Source organism: Anomalospiza imberbis, chromosome 7 (genome assembly GCF_031753505.1).
Source record: "Anomalospiza imberbis isolate Cuckoo-Finch-1a 21T00152 chromosome 7, ASM3175350v1, whole genome shotgun sequence".
Classification (NCBI taxonomy): Eukaryota; Metazoa; Chordata; class Aves; order Passeriformes; family Viduidae; genus Anomalospiza; species Anomalospiza imberbis.
Window position 1 is genome coordinate 21,826,998 of NC_089687.1, and position 17,238 is coordinate 21,844,235.

The 17,238-nt window shown below is 38.8% G+C and overlaps 1 long non-coding RNA gene across 2 annotated transcripts; it reads right to left on the reverse strand.

The window, feature by feature from the left end:
• Positions 1-4,365: 4,365 nt before the first annotated feature.
• Positions 4,366-17,238, reverse strand: LOC137477183 (uncharacterized). 2 transcript variants are annotated; one of them, XR_011000863.1, is made up of 5 exons: positions 17,057-17,238; positions 14,224-14,369; positions 12,744-12,828; positions 11,754-11,855; positions 4,366-7,639 (listed from the first exon to the last, which is right to left on the reverse strand). It is a non-coding gene; the product is annotated as an uncharacterized lncRNA (long non-coding RNA). The 2 variants fall into 2 exon arrangements; XR_011000862.1 differs by having other exon boundaries at positions 16,462-17,238.

A 17,238-nucleotide genomic window follows, 5' to 3' on the forward strand; every position in this document is an offset into this window, starting at 1 on the left:
TGAAAACAGTTTGTATTAAACAAACTGGGAAAATGTATTTGTTTAGCTGCTCCAACATGGAAAGAGATCCTCTTGCAACAGCACAAATCTGTCTAGTTTCAGATCAAGCAGCTCCTTATTTCTGTGTCAGGCTCTTTTGAGGGAAGTCAGGACACTCATTCAGGGTACCACCTTTGACCATGTGCTTTCCTCAGGTGACTTTTTCCTGCAATTCATGTTTCCCTAGGCACAAAGATTCAGCTTTGGCAGCTGTGGAGTTTCAGGGTTCATCCTTAGAACTGTATGAAATATCTAGGGTACCTCAGTCCAATATATGCTGGCTCTTGTTGGAGGTTCCTCACTTTCTATCTTTGTTCATCAGGATGTGTTCAGCCATCTCTTGTACCCTCCAAGGAAGGCAAGAGGGCTGGGCTGGTCCAGGGCTCTTGGCAGCCCAGCTGCTGTGAATCTCCTCTGTTCTGCTTGGAAAGTCATGCCTCTTTGTGCTTTGGAGTACCCAAAATTAGAATACCAAGTGAGATGTGGAACCACCAGACAATAGTTATCTCCTGCTGTGTATGGAAATGTGCTGTATGCAGTAGCAGCAGCAAACACTGAAAGCAGCTCATCTTAGAATAACGTTACTGTTGTGGTTTGATGCTTTCCTGGGAAATATTTAATTCCTGCATTCCAACTACGCAACCTAACTTAATCTCCAGTGAGAACTTTGTATCTCCTGGTATATAGGATTAACAACAAAAAAAAAGCAGAGTTCCTCCTCCATTTTGTGAGTTTAAAATGAAAACACGGCCAGTCAGAAGTATCAGAGTGCCTAAAAGCACCACAGGCTGTTTCAGTTCACCTGGAAAATCTATTTTAAGAAATAAAATAATTTACAAGAGCATAAAAAAATAACCTCCCCTGAGGGCGGGACATGAATTACAGTTAGAACATATCTATATCCAAATTTTAAGGATCCATACAGAGGAGCTCTGTAAGCAGGCATCTGAATTTTCTGAGCCTTTGGATATATATTTTTGATCAGAGCTGTCTCTTTTCTCGTTTTGTGTTCCAATGCTCCTCTGAGGCTACTCATGTACCATACTGGCTTGAAGTGGTACATCTGTTCCTTCATTATGCTCTGCTCAGGTCTTTAAATACCTGGAGCAAACCCCAGACTCCAGATTTACCTGCTCTTTTAATATAGCTGAACTATCTTTTCTCTACTTGGCAGTCACTGTTATTGCATAGGCTGTATAGTTGAAGATCATAAATTTTATTTTGTGCCCAATAAATGCATTCTTTCAATAGGCTAATGCCTGTATCCTGCAATTATTCCAAACAGGTGGGCACTCTGACACTTGCCATTAGCCAGCCTGCAACACACAAATGTATTGATCAAGGCAAAGATGCACTTCTGACTTGTGCTAATCAATGTATCAGTTCTCCAAGGGTTTTTACAGTGTAATGAGCAGGAAATATATACACCACTGCTAAGTTTCTCTCTCTTCAGGGAGTAACTGAGTGCACTTATAGAAGAGCTGATGTACTGATTCGCAATAAAGTGAAATGACATCTCCAAATAAAATTTTAATCTTAAGTATGTATGTAAAGTTTTGAGGAAGACTGATGGGAAAACTTGCAAAGTTTGCAGAATTATAGGACTTAATATACAACTATGGAGCTCCCATGCAATTGTACTTTTTGCTGTGAGCTTTCCAAAGTTAACTAAAGTTCAACCTGCTTTTATACCCCCCCAAGGAAGCCAACTGATGCCACAGGAAGCAGGTTTTTTTCTGAGGAATTAGTAGTTTCTGTTCCCACTAAGTGTGTTCTTGAGCTTTTAGTTCAGAGGTGATATTCTCAAACTCTGTATTAGTGGCTGATCTTTAATTTACATGCTTTGCCTTCAGTTCTGGTAGTGCAGCTCTGTGTTAACAGTGTCAAGCAACAGTCACACATTGTCTGTTTATTTACCAAAACGAGCGTCAGGTCTCTGCACACAGCCATGAAACCAAAGCTTGCTGAAGGCTGGCATTGTAATCACACTGCATTCAAATTTACAGTTAAGATTGAAGACCTCTTATTCAGACTAGATTTGTTAAGCTTCTCTCCACTGGTTCTTTCATTCAATGCTCAGAGAATCACACAACTTATCTCCAGTCAGTGGCATGATTTGTCACCTTCAGTAAAGTTTGATGTGCTGTTTCTGGAAAAGCAGCAGATAAAGGGCTTTAATAAGCTGCACTCAGGATTCTGAATCAGTGCAAACCAGTGCTGACTCTGGGGGAGGTCATGAAGAGTGTCTAAGGTTACCTAAGGTTTAAGTAGCACAGCAAAAAATGGCATGGGGGAAAAAACAACCACTGAGAACTTTTGTTTACAGTGAACCAGTTAACCTGAAATAGATGATAAAAAGTATACTGCAAGCAATCCCTGCAGTTTTAACTGTAATCTCATAGTTATATTCTTTTCATAAGGACAGGATGGGAATTCAATAATTCTCCTTTTGTCTGGACCTGAAAGTCCATACACCAAATATGCTCATTTGGCTCTTAAGTACCTCTTTACCAATGATAACCAAACCAGACATTTTTATAAAGTCTTTTGATAAAGACCTGCATGCTTATACCAGTTTTATAGAAAAATATAACAACACTATCACTAGCTGACCCATTTCTCACCGCCTACTCTTTTCAGGGAGCAAAACTCCTTCTGAGAGGCACAAAAGGAACCTAGGAATTCTTAATCTCAAAATTGAATGTGTAATCCACCAGCACAGCATGAGTCATATATTTTAATGCCCAGTGTACACAGGCATAAGTGTACAACTGCAAGCAGCTAATGGGTTTACTCTTTTAATGGAGGAAGTCGGCAGCTAATCTGAGGGCCTGGGGTTCAAACACTAGCCATGACCCAACTTAAATTATTGTTTTATTAAGCAAAGACTTAAACATGATTGATATAGTGTAAGCTGTTTAATCTGCCATTATAGAATTATTAGCATTCATCCATCTGTTCTATAATCAAAGATGTTAATAAAGTTATGAAGATAATAGTATAACAAGTGTTTTTGCTAATCCCAAATTGTTGGGATAGTTCTCATCTGGGAGCAGTGAGGGACACAGCAGGGGTAAGAGTCCATCTCTATTAGGAGTGATTAGTACAACTTTAAGCTATAATTGCTTGGATACATTCACACAGGAGACTGCTACCCAGCCATTAAATATCCTTAAGAGGATGATCTTTTGTACCAAAAGGTCCAGCAGTTTTTCTGACTTTCTGACAGTTGGGAAGTTTATCTCTACCTAGTGCCCAAAGGGTGACCCACACATACAAAATGCTTCAGAGGTGGCTGACAATTAAAAAAAAAAAAAAAGTTGATACATCATCTTTCTAATCATATTTCTCTAAGGGGATGCCCAGCAGTTATGTGGCATGAAGATTTTACTGAGCTGAAGGCATCTTGTGCAGCCTACTGTCTCAACAGTCACCCTGGAGAATCAAGAGCAGCCCCAGCTGTTTGGCATTGCCACTGGCAAATCAGCTAGAACTAAACCTGTGGAAAACATGTGGTATCTCAGGGGAATGTCTTCTTCCCTTGAGTCTGAAAACTATGGTGTACAGCCACAGCATGCCATTCTTGGGTGCCTGCCAGGAAGAGCTCCAGGCAGGAAGGGCCTGGCAGCTCATGGGTATCTATCTATTGATAAAGCAGCAAAACAGTGACACCTCAACCCATCCACAGTGCTCTGCACTCTCTTCTTCAACCATGTCATGCTTATAGTTAGTTTGCCTAAACATTCATGAAAAGTACACGGAGGTCTAGAACTCAGGAAAACCCTCTTTTCTCCCCACAGATATGCAAACAGAGGATTCAAAAGGTAAAACTGATATCTCAAGATATCAAGAACTTCATTTTCAAAACTGTGAGCTTGCAGAAAGTTATCAACACAACATGCAGACAAAAGTGTTTTAGCAATCTTTTCTGGATACTGAGTTTAATGGCCAGTTTTGACTTCTGAGAAGAGCTGAAGATGCACCCAAAGGCACTACTGCAATTTAGCCAAACTGTCACATGAAGAAAACACCACTCAGAGGGCTTTGAAGCCATAAATAATCATGTCTATGTAAGTGATCTACCTTAACAATCACATTCCACACATTCTGATTTCCTTAAAACTCAGGTTTCTGGTGATCTGGTCAGGCCTTCCTCTCATTTTCCATTTAAATTTTAACTTGGCCTGAAATTAGTCTTTTTCTATTTGGTGTATTTTTTTAATGGAATCTTCTTTCTCTGTTTTTATTTTTTTGCTATATGCAAAGCTGGAATCATATATCCTCCTCAGCTTTATTATTAGTAGGCTAGAAAACCTGGAGCACGAAATACCTGAAATACAGCAACAGGCAGAAACATAGATGGATCCCTGAACATTTATAACTCCACTATATCTGTTGCACTGGTGGCTTGAACTTGTACATGCTGACTGATTAAACGGTATTTTCACTTCATCTGATGTTTCTGATGGAATTTCAGATTACAGCTAGTGTTCTTTTTAATGTTGCATTTAGTTTTATTTCAAACTTCTTTTTCCTTAAGTTCTTACTACATAATAGTCCAGAAATGTTCCAAACCATCAGTGCCTTCAAAATTTGCATCATCTGCAGACATGCAAATTAATGCATCTGCTTTGTGTCAATGTAGTCATGAAAACATTTTTCAGCCCTTTATATTTGATCAGCCTTTGAACCAATACTCTCTTTCCAAGAGCTTTCCCTTTCAGCTTGGCTAAATATCTACTCTTTAGCCAGTTTCTTGCTCATCTTATTCTTTCTCCAATTCTTTATTGACATTTCTGAGACACTTCACAAAAACCTTAGCTGAACTGCTGCTTCAACACCATTTACTCACAGTGCCACATTCTACTTTCAGGCTTTTTACCTTCAGGGTTCTCAGCTTTTCATAAGACTCTATTCTACTTCTTATGCCTTAACAACCAGAACTGAAGGAGAGTGAAAGGGCAACAAAAGCATGCTCATCTAAGAAAAAAAAAGGTCAGGAAATATTTATTCTTTCTTCAATATTCTGAAAGTTTTTACAACTTAACTCCAATACAAATGCTTAAAGCAGAATGTAGAAATAAGGAATAATAATTAAGATATTAAATGAAGACATGTAAAATAGAAATATTAAATCTAGAGTCATCTAGAAACTTCTTCAATGCCTTTCCAAGATTGCTGCCCTCTGTTCACGTCCTTACAGGCTTTAATAATTTTCAAACTTTTATTCAGTGTTCCTCAGGAAGAACTGAACAGAAGCTGAGCCAGGATTACAGTTAGTTTTGACATCTTATTTATTCAATAGTGAGATAACTTTCAAAGATAAAATATCTGGTTTAGCTTTCCTTCTGAATAAGTAAGCTTTGTGGTTTTTTTCCTACTTACCTCCTTTCCTGTTTGCAAGCTGCATCCATTACTGCCACAATGAAGGTTTATCTCATGAGTAGGGAATCAACATTTATGTGTTTACCTACAAAGGGAAATAAAGGGGAATTGGTTTTCTATCTTTCTCCACCAACTGTGGAATCAGCAAATAGGCCCTATTTTATTTTATCAACAAGTCAAATATATTTAGAATTCTATACTTACCTCAGTTTACATTTTAAATCACTTACTCTGGTAACTGTTTTGTTACACTTGGAAAGCATCTCTAAGCTGCAGGTTTTTCATACAACTGTAAAAATTAAGCCTCTCTCTCTGTAAACAAGTAAAACCAGATAACTGCAATATAAGCAAAATATCTGCCTCTTTCTCCTGCCCTACAAAGAATAGCAAGTGCTCAGATCTACATACATATCAAAGAAATGAATGTCCATGGATTGAACTGAATGAAATAGAGGGGTTAATAGAGGCATAGTTCAGATTAAACAAAAATGCTGCTGTGGTACAGTGTTGTTTCTACTGCTTTGACTGCTGTAGAAAGAACACTTGTTTAAGGGGAAAAGGTGCCATAAAACTGCAAAGCCTTCCCATCTTTGCAAGCAGGTGATTGTGTCAATCATTAGGTCTATACACAAAATCTGCCATGAATTGTCTCTCCAGTTAGATGTTGTTTCAGCAAAACAGGTTTGTAAGACACTACATCGGGTCGAGCTTAAACCCTGTACCTCCTAGTAGAAATAGCCTGATACAGGAGTGTAGCCTTCATTCTGGATCACCATTGCTAAAGCTTTCCAAAGGTCTTATCCATTTGCCTCACTGCAAAAATCATGAAGTGTCAAGTGTTCTCTGTGTCTCTGTGCACTGAGTTACAGTCTGGATTAGAGCCTGAATCCAGAAGATGATAAGTAGCCTCCATGCTGCTTTGTTTAGACAATGTGAGATTGAGACCTTCTGTTTCAGCCCTTCCATAAAACAAAGAAATAAATGGAGCAGTTTATTCTGCAAAGATCCTTGAATTCCCATAGCTTTCTGCATCATCCCTGGGGTAAGTATCACACCTACTCCCTGCAGTAATGTTCCAGCCTTAAAGATTTGGGCTGAGCTGAAGCAGTTAAGGCTCCTAGTCCTTTTCAGTGCTTGTGAGTCAGACAAGGTGGCAGCTTAATACATTTCCTAAAAAGCCAACTGGCCAAGTACAATGCCTATATACTGACAAACCAGACTACTGTGGCCTCCTAAAGATCAAATTACACTCTTGTGATCATGAGCAGATGATTAATTTTAAACATGAGGTTTACAAACAGTCAATGGTACATAGTGGTAGTATTCAACCTCTTCCCATTTCTTCATCTTTCAGCAGAAAAAATTCCCATTGCAGTGCATTACAATATGGGAAATAAATATAATCCCTTTATCAACACAGCTGTATAAGCGTGTCAGAACCACTCTGAACAGGAAAAATTACTAAGCAGCTCACATTATAAAAACTAAATATTGGACCAAAACTCTGAACATTTTGTAGAGTTTTCACTTCATTTTATGAAAGAGATTAACTGGATTCAAGGTGGGCTTGCAGACAGGCTATTGTAAATTGGACTAGAAATCATCAGCCACCTACAGTCTGAATTTGACCCCATTATATTAAACAAAGAGCCCTGAGAAATAATTGAGCTGGGAGCTGCACAACAGCCTAAACCCCTGCTGGTTGACAGTGTCCAGCAGAGAACAAATGAACCCACTACTAATGGTAGTCAACAGCTTCTTCAGAAGACTGAACTTATCAGTCTCTAAAGAAAAAACATTATTCTGCACAGTCCTTAAACAACCAACATGATGTAGAAAGCTGGCCAAATTCTCAGCTCCTATAGATTGCTAAAGCTCTTTTGTAATCAAAAGTCCATTGAGAATTTAGATTATGACCTTATCAACTTTCCTTACCAAAATGAGTATGTGAAAAGAGTAACAAACAAGCTCCAGCATTATTCTGTGTGTAGGATCTCGCACTGGCATTACAGATGGGAGGCTCTCTCAGCAGTCTGGGTGCAATGACAGAGTCCCCAGAAGCACTGTTGCACGATTATTATACGTTATCATGCACACAGGTTGACTGAACAGGTGTGCTCCTCTCCAGGTGAACGTGTCAGTCTCTAATGTGCCAATAGCTCATCAGAAAACACTGTTACAGGCTCTGAAGTTGGTTCTTCCCCAGTGATGGCAGCTGTTAGAGAGATGGAGGCAAGATCAGGTTTTTTCACTTTTGCATTTTTAACACAGTTGAGCACTAAGTAGCTCCTGTTCTAGAATAAATAGTGTAGATCCACTACTGTGTGTTTTACAGGCATAATAAAGAGTACTGTGAATCTACAAACACAAAAGTCTTGATGACTTTCTGGCAGTGGTCACTGCTATCAACTATGGTTGGTTACATTCATGCTGCAAGTTAATGGAATAAAACACAAGCTTCCTACTTAAATTAGCTGGAATACAAAGACCAGCTGTTTTGTGGAGAAAAGAGAATTAAATAAGCCCTGCCCCACTTAAACTTCCCAGCACACTATGATTTCTCTATGAACCTGCCACATCTCAAAAAAAACCAAAAAAAAAACAAAAAACAAAAGCTTCCATTCTTTTGCAGAAGTCAAAAGAGCAGGTAATTAGACCAGAACCTGAAGGTGCTTCCCCAAGCCAGGCCTGACCTGCTAGACCCATGGTGCTCAAGCAGCTTCCCCTGGGGCAGGACAGACACAGACCCTGCGTGACTCTCCTCTCTGCTGAGCTCTGGGCCATGGGCAGGGCAAACCCTCCTGTCTAGTCAGATACAATGGTGGCGAGGAGGTCCTCTGTTGCCCTGATATTTAAAAGTGTTAAGCTTTCTTTTATAGTTCTTTTGAAAGTTTTAAAGTTCTCATAAAACTTCTTTAGCCTTCTGATAATGTTTACATATTTGAGAGTCAAAGTTCCCACACAATTTCATGTATAAATAGAATAGTTTACATATTTCTCTGTGGGTGGAGAGAAATGATTGATTGATCTTTGGACCAGTGTGGTTGGAGAGGTGGTAATTCTATCTTCCAATCCACGGTCACCTTTGGAATTCTCTAAATACCAGATGATTGAATAAAACTGGGTGTTTTTCTCTTTTGAACTTACCAAGCCTGTGTGTACTCATTTTGTGTCCAATAGCGACAGTCCTCCCTTCCCACCTGGGGCAGTTTCAAGCTTCACTCATTCCTCCACAGAGGCCTGAGCTGTCTGCAGGGCTTGGCTTTTACAGGGTTTATACTGGGGAAGAGAGTGGCCAGCACAGAAATCTCAGTTAATCCATAGAAAGAGCTTGTACTTGCTGAAAGTGTTTTGCATTTTGTGAGAAATTTGGTTTATATTTAAACTCTCACAGGGAACATTTTTTACTTGACAAATTGATCATTTAAGGTCTTCTCAGGTTCTTCCAAACACCCTTCTGAGTACTGAAACTTGTGGAGAAGGTCTGAATCTCAGCAGAGTCTGATGCAGAGACAGTGTATCTTCTGCAGAATGTATACAGGGTGCACCAATAATTCCAGTGCCATGTAGAAGGTCAGTCTGATTAGAACTCTTTTGCCATATTCTGTGTTTTGTCTTTTTTTCCTGCAACTGATCAGGGAATCACAGAATTAATTAAATCTCTTGATGTACTTAGACAGCTTGTGGAATAAGTGGTAAGATGTTAGAGATACTGAACTTGTTCATTTGATTTCATGTCTGTAACCTGAGCTCCAATTTAATGCTGTACTTCTACCCTCTTGAAGATTAATTACTCTGTGAGTTAGCAAGTCATCTCACCAGCTTTCATTTGTGAAGAGTGTAAGTCAGTAGAAATGTAATTCAGGTATTACTCTGGCTTTGTACATGACCGGTGAAAATTCAAAGATTTAGCAGTTAAATATATTTAACACGACAACACTCTTTTCTTGAAGCCAGCTCTAGGGCAAACTCAAGCATGGTTACAGGTGAAGGAATACGACTAACATTTAAATTCTGCTTTCAGTTCTCTCAGAACAGACAAGCTCAACCGCAGCTCCCAGTATCAGAAGAGTTTTCAGGATTTACACTTGTGTTAGTGAAGAGATAGTAGTTCTTTAGATTTTATTTGTTTTAAAACATATCACAGCTTTGTAGAAATAACAGCCTTAACATTGGCAGGAGCATCACAGGACTGATTTTACAGTTATAGCATGTGACTGTCCTGTTCCTACTGGCTCTGCAACTCTGAGATGTACCAAGATGTCCTGTTCAAGATACCTCTGCTCTGGACCCTTCATCTCTCTAAATAAGATGAGGCAAACAGAGAACTCAGTGAGACTCCATGTTCTTATAGCTCTGCCATAAGGACACTCCAGCAAAGGAGACCAGATGGCATCAGGATTGTGTTTGTGCCAGAAATACAATTCTGGTAGCAAAGGAAAGCTCAACAGCTTGAAAATAAAACAAGGTAGAGACATAGGAAAGCAAAGGGGTACAGACAGACTCTTCAGTTTAAGAATGACATATTCAAGAAGCTTTAGGTTGCTGGACAGTAACTTCTTTTGAAAGTTCATGACCAAAATAATATTAATTCTAATTTCTCAGGCACTCAGAGCAGCATATTTTCTTGTCAAAATGACATTGATTAATCTCCATCCATTTTGAGAACTCCATAATCGGTGTAAATCTACCCTTCAACACATCTGAGGTTTTATATTGTCGTGGTGAATGTATTTAAGTCTAGCAAGCTCAAGCATTAGCCACATACAGAAAGGTTCAGAAAGATGTTATGCGCAAGCCCAAATAAACCTAAGTCAGCATCACAGCTTCCACAAAGCTTCCTTTCCTTACTTCCAAGAGCAGAGGTAGCTTTGTAGACAACCACTCTTTGTAATCTTGACACTTTTCACAATGGTACCTCACAGAACAAAAAGCCCTCCAAACTTGTGCTTCCCGACGTGCAGAAACCCACCCTAGTGGGCGCTTGTTTTGCCAAGGAAACACTTACCTATCCCTAGGATCACTGCAGTTCTGACATTACTGTCAGTATTGCTGTTGCTTCTTGCACTGCCCGCTAATCTGATTGTTCTGCTAATGGCACCAACATTCATAGCCTCAGTATCTGACACACAGTTTTACACAGTCTGTGCACAACACAGACACCAGTTATTCTTTCCTAGAAGGCCTTGTCCCAGAAGGGCCAAAGGTGGCTTCTCAATTTGTACCCTTAGTGTTAATGGATTTTTCCAAGGGATTGTTACCCCCAGGATTCAATCTCTGCATTGTTTCTCCATACAGCTTTAAAAGGATTGCTTACAGCACCCTTAAGAACTCATAGCAGTTGCCTCCAGGAATACTATTTGTTTTCTTAAGATTCTTTTAGGTTCCTTCAGTTATACACCCTAGAAATGCATCCAAGCACAAGCATCACTGTCTGCTTTAGCAGGGCACCAGCTTGTCTGTTACAGAAAACATGCAACAAGTCTTGCATTAATTCAGACGTCCATCCCTTATCTTGACATCTGAAAATGGCACCTTCTGGCAGCTTCCTCTTTGGTATTGTCTTTCTTTTAAGGATGATGTATAGTGGCAATTTTGCTTTATCTGCCAAGACCACCAGCAAAGTGACGAACCTGTTTTTTTCATTGGCAGTGTTTTTGATAAGTCATTTGGGCTGCTTTAGTGCATGGTAATATGATGTCTAAAAAAATCCAATGCATGTCTAAATTAAAAAGGGGATGTCTGATTTGTGTTGCCTGTATGCATTTATAAATATCTGTGAATTTTCTATATTGCTACAGCATGTTGAAATTTTAATGTTTTATCATATAGTTAAAACAAACTTTATCCTAGTTTTGTACTACATCAATCATCTTGAGTATTACATCATTTTTAGATACCTAAAAATCCATGGTTCCAATGTCAGTTCAGCAAGATCTGTCCTGCAAAGTAATTTTAATTGTGATGCGAATCCTGAAAGAACCTTTTTCTAAAAGTAATGACAAATTTTTGTTAGAGATTTCCTAATCTGAATAATCCATTCAAAAATTCATTAGTAGTAGAATAATAATTTTCTTCTTTCTATAAAACTTTTAGAAAGAAATGGTCATTAATCTACTAAGAAGTTTTTGTATTTCTCATACTATAAAACATAAGGCTTCTGAAGACTCTTCAAAAGGTCTGGATCTACACCTGAAAGTACTCAGTAGCAATGGTAATTGAGATGTTCCAGAGACAAAGGAGAAAATTACATATATTATAAAATACAAACTATATTATATGCAAGCTAGGAGCAACCAAGCAGTAGAAGATGTTCACTCTGTTCTCACCTTTGAAGGAGCCAGTGGCTCAGAGCAGCTGCTTTGGCTGCTTTTGTTTGTCACATTGAAGAGGAAGAGCAGGAAAGCAGCAGCTCTCAGAGCTTCTCCTCCCTGGGATAAGAGGTGGAGTCTAATTAGGAAACTCTGCTAGTGAGTGGCTACACTGGAGTTGCTAAAAAAGATGTCTGTCATTTTATACTGTCTTAATAATGCACCTTATTTCATCTTTTCTAACATCTGCCTGTTCCTCTAAAACTATGCTTTCAAATGAAAAAGAAATTCTATAATGTAAAATCTCATATAGTGTTGAAACAGATAAAATATTCAATATTCCCAGTGCTGATACCCTTAAAACTGGGGTACAAAGCTTCTCCCTCAGCATTCAGCATCCTGGTGTATTCCTTCAAAGTGCTAAGAGATGAGAAGACTAACAGGTCTTTTCCTCTGAATGATACAGCCCAGTTTATGAGCTGGAAACACGTCAAATGAAGCTTTTAGCTGTTGTCATCACACATTTTTATGCCATATGATCTCCCCCCCAGTCTGCAGTGTCTCCCTTGAGCTAAGGCAGAGAAGATGATTACAAGTCTTTCTTTTTCTCAAGGAAAAAAAAAAATAGAAAACCACGCTCCAGCACTATGTTCTTGTCCTTCCCCAGCCTGGCAGCTCATTTACTTCTTGCTTTGGTGCCAGGTTAACTAATGATACTTGTTCCCCCAGGCTAAGAGGATCCACACAGTTTCATCCAAGGGTCTTGTCTGATCTTTGTTACAAAAATACAGTTGTTACAGGGGCCAAGGCAAAAATCAGTGTTTGGTCACCATATTAAATAGTTCATGTTTTTTTTGTCCACAGTTTCATCCTTCAAGCCCAATACTCCCCAGGGGTTTGCAGAGCTTACCTCTCTGAGATCGTTCTATGTCTTCTTACCACATCTTGTTCTGATGTCTTCTTACAGCATTTTTCACTTAAATTTATAAGCAAACAGCCACTACTTACAGTCTTTATTTTTGAAGACCAGTAGCTTCCAATCATCCAGAAAAATAATCATAATTTTTTTTTGTCTTCTCATTCCAGTAAAGAACTGGGGGAAAAAAATGAAATATCTGAATTTTCTACAGAATGGAAATTCTGGCTCCCCACTGACACTCTAAATAGTGTTGATACTCACCTTCCTATCAGCAAAGTGGCTTTGGATTTTTCTGTTTTAGTGTCTCACTTTGTGTCATTTTGTGTCACAAGCTGATAATAATAATAATAATCAGAAGGCATCTGTATTACCTATCTCCACATATGTCATTTTGTGAAGCTCTTATTTTGATATAGATCCAAACTTTGCACCTGAGGCCCACGGCTAGGAAATGTGAGCAGGTTTTGGAAAATAAAGCAGTATCGTGACATGAACATCAAATTAGATTGTCCTGGAAATTGAAGCAGTGATGACTTCAGCTTGTTTGAAGGTGTGAAGTTCTCAAGCACAGACAAAAGCCAAGGCTGGAGGAAGTAATCCAGCCTAGCAAGAGCTGAGTAAAGGCAGGAGTCCCAAGCCCAGAGCTGAGATCATTGGGAAAGCTGACTTTCCTAATGCTGTTACTCCCCTGCCCGCCTACACATCTGACACAGAGGTGAGGTGACAGCCAAGCCCAGCACAGTAAGAGCAGAGGCCAGAGAGAGATGTAGAGGGGACTGCAAAGGCCTTGAACAGCAGAATGATGTGAGATGGGTGGGAGCCCCATCCCACCCCAGCAGACAGTCCAGGCACCATTCTGAAAAACTGGAACCACATTACAGGATACACCCTGCAAATCGCTGCACTGTCCAGTTCTTCAGGCAAAGAGCCCATTTCCCCACATGTTTCAGGCTCAGTTCATCTATATGTGGGAGGAAGTGCTTGCCATCAGGACTGCCTAATGCTAGCACTGGGCTTGTGTAGGGGAAGGGCTCCAGGACACCTCCTTACAAGGCCAGCACTGTCTGGATGGGATATGTCTTTAGGTGATTACGGTTGAGAAACATTTGTATTTTAATAAGGAAAGGACTACACAAGTTGGCTCAGTGGGAGTTTTGCCTGAAGTCTGAGAGACTGAAGGTCCTCAGAGCACAGGGTGCTCTGCCCCACAGCCAAAGCTCAGGGGAGCTAAGCTGCTCAGCAGTTAACAGGTACAGTGGGGAAGGCTCTTAGGCGCCTTTTTTCAGCAAATAAATACGTGCCCCTACCCCCTTCCACTTAGGCAACACAGCGCATGGCTGTTTTTATTATGGTTCTGTCACTTCACACAGTCCAGCTTTACTTCAATAATAAAAATATAGAAATATAATTAGCATCTTTGTTTCAAGGCACTGAGTTTTTAAATTACCATGTGTGACAACTGTTATGGCAGTGAAATCGTTAAAATCATGTAAATACTTAAACCATGTAGGCCTGTGAGATTATAGTTTCATTAGAGAAAAGGCTATAAAGTTAGACCTAGGTAATTACCTTTCCCATTAATGCTCGAAAATTCTTTGCTCCACTGAGAAGTGATTGTGGTGCATCATGCCTTCTGTGCTTTTACATTCAAACTGCAGGGGCTTTTATTTCATCAGCACAAACTGCAAGGAAACAGCGGCAGCCTTCCAGGTGTACTTTGCAAATTGGGGTTTAAATGTGGAACACATCAAATTAAAATTCAATATTAATTATTTTGTCTTGCTAGGAGCCTGAGTAGTTTAAAGCAGCAAGGGTAATTGTCTAACTCATTGTATGTGTCTACAGTGAACTTAATCATTATGTCAGCTTCCTAATAAAAGGTTATTATAGAAACAAAGATCCCAATTTTACATATGGTAGGCAAGGGAGAATTCGAAGAGCTAGTCTCCAAGGTAGACTTGAGGTTCTTGACAAATGATGCCCATGCTGTGATCAGATACTTAACAAGAAATCTCGTTATTAACTAGGCCTGTACAGATAATTAGCACTTGAGCTTCAAATTTTAAATCTGGCTTGAGATGTATAATTTATCAAAAGCTCTAGCTCACTGTCAAAGTCCTATAATAAGGCAGTATTATTGATGAATTGAGATTAAGAGCAGATTGAAGAGAAAATTAGGCCACTGGTTAGTCTGAAAGGTCTGATTTCAATATTTGCAGTACTAATTTGGTATTATTTTGGTAAATGGATGTGGTCCCCAAGTGCTACACAGTATAAAAGAATAAACTGTAGGTCATTATTCTAACAAAAAAAGTATTGTTTACTGTATGCTGAATTTTGCAGCACTAGCAGTCTGCTTAATAAGCTTCTTTACAGGATAAGTGTGCCTGTTTTTATTGCATTAATTTATTATAACACATAGAGAATGCTGGGGTTTTATTCAGGTTTAGAAAATGTAGCTTCTTTACCTTAAAGATTATATTACATTAGACTAATGATGATTGTGTATGCCAATCCCTAGTTTAGCTCTTTCATTTCCATCTTCGAATTTTCTTTGAAGCATTCTTCACATCAGAATGCAGATAAGTTGCATTTCATATATTCAAGCTACATAAAAAGAGCAATCTTTTTTTAATGATCGCTGGTAGCAATTCATTGCAAGTGGTTCCAAGGAAAAAAATGAAAGACTGACTGTATGTAATCTATCTACAGTAAACTGCAGCTGCAGGGGTGTTAGATACACATTCATGACCCTTAGCATACTAAATCTTTTTGATACACATAATAAAATGACACTTAGAGCAATATCTGATATACAGAATTATGCTGGGTAAAATGTAGGTTTGGGACAAGTTCTGTTTGTTTTTCTCAGGGTTTAATTCCTAGCCAAAGCACAGGGATCATATCAAAAAGGTGCTGTTTTACTGTATATCCTGTCAGATATTTATCAAATGCAACTGTGTATCATTGCATATATCTTATATATCACATCAGTATCCTCCAACAAAATAATCACGTCAGTCACTGCCTGTTTCCAGGAAACTTAGCACCAACAATCCCCTGTAACCCGTTATTGGCAGCAGCTCCTTTCCTCTCAGTTTCCAGCTGTCCAGCAGGGTATGCCAAGTCACAGCAGGACCTTAGGAGTGTTTGTATTCAACTGTGGCACTGAGCTTTATGGAGATTTGCCTTGTATATTGTGCACTTGCAGACAAGCGGGATTTCCAGGACCCAGCGGGGGCTCCCCAGTGTTTATGCTGAGGAGGTTTGCTGGTTGGCAAATTGCTTTGGGCCAGAAACGTGTGACAGAAGAAAATGTATTGCATTAGCTTTTCTATCAATAACATCTTAACACTGACTTATAACACAATTGCTTTCATGCTGATCCAGCCTCCTAATTTTAATTTTAGGACTGATTGAATTTTGCAATCAGGCATCTTTGGCTATACTGGAAAGAAAAGCCTTTTCTTCCTTCCTTAGAAATAATATACCATTAAAAACATAAGCAACAAAAATATTAACAACTTCTACCACTCTAATGTGTCTTTTTCTAATACATATTTACACAAGTTTTTAAAATGATCCATTTTTGATATATACATTACAATTTTAAGAAGACTTAAAATAATTTATTATTTTAGCTGTTACTCAGCTGTACATACTGGAGTATCATTTTGCAGAACTGCTTGAGTCTTAATAGATTTGTAAGGGATCCAAAAGAGGAGGGTATTGAATTCTCAGCAGACAGAAATGCTAATATGTACTTTTGTGTGGGTTTGCATTCAGTCATTTCCATTTGTTACTCACCTATTATGGGCTGATCCTGATCTTGTTTATGCTGATGACACTTCTGACATTTGAGATTAAGAGCCTCTCCCAACTGAATTAAGACTCATATTGGTGTAAGATGTAAATCTGAAGATCTGTAGAGATAATTTGAGATTAAAGTGATCAATAAGCTCCAGTTTAATGTTAGTCAGAAAAATAATTTAGGAAGTATTTTAGAACTTTAAATGACATTTTCAAGCATACTCAAAGATAAAAATATTTTGATGTTTCAAAATCTAGGAGGAAAAAAATAGCAAGTATATGCCAAACAGAAATATGGGGCACATCTCAAGGCTCTGTCAATTTAGGACCTTGGAACTCCTCAGATAAGGCTGCTTTCTAATAAGTTTAGCTACCCAACTGTCTGACTTTAAAGTTCTTTCACATGAAACATTCACACAGCTTGTAAGGGGAGCTGCACACAAAAGTGGTGGTAGAATGTATGTTTCTATACTTGATTATAGTGATATAGCAAATCTAATAGCAATATAACAATTTGCATGAATTGAGGTAGGAAATAACAGCTATCCAGTGATCACTGAGTTAAAGAATGGAAATGTTTATAATACAATACCTGGCAGCCTACACTGCCTCATTAAAAACAAATGGATTTTGTACCCAGGTGGTTCATACTGTTGTTCCTGCATCTCCTTTTTAAGCGATTCAGTAGCGCTGATGTAAATGCCATTGGTATATGAAGAGTAGCACATAAGACAGCCGGGCTTGAAGATTCCTGTAGGCATAATTACAAACTGT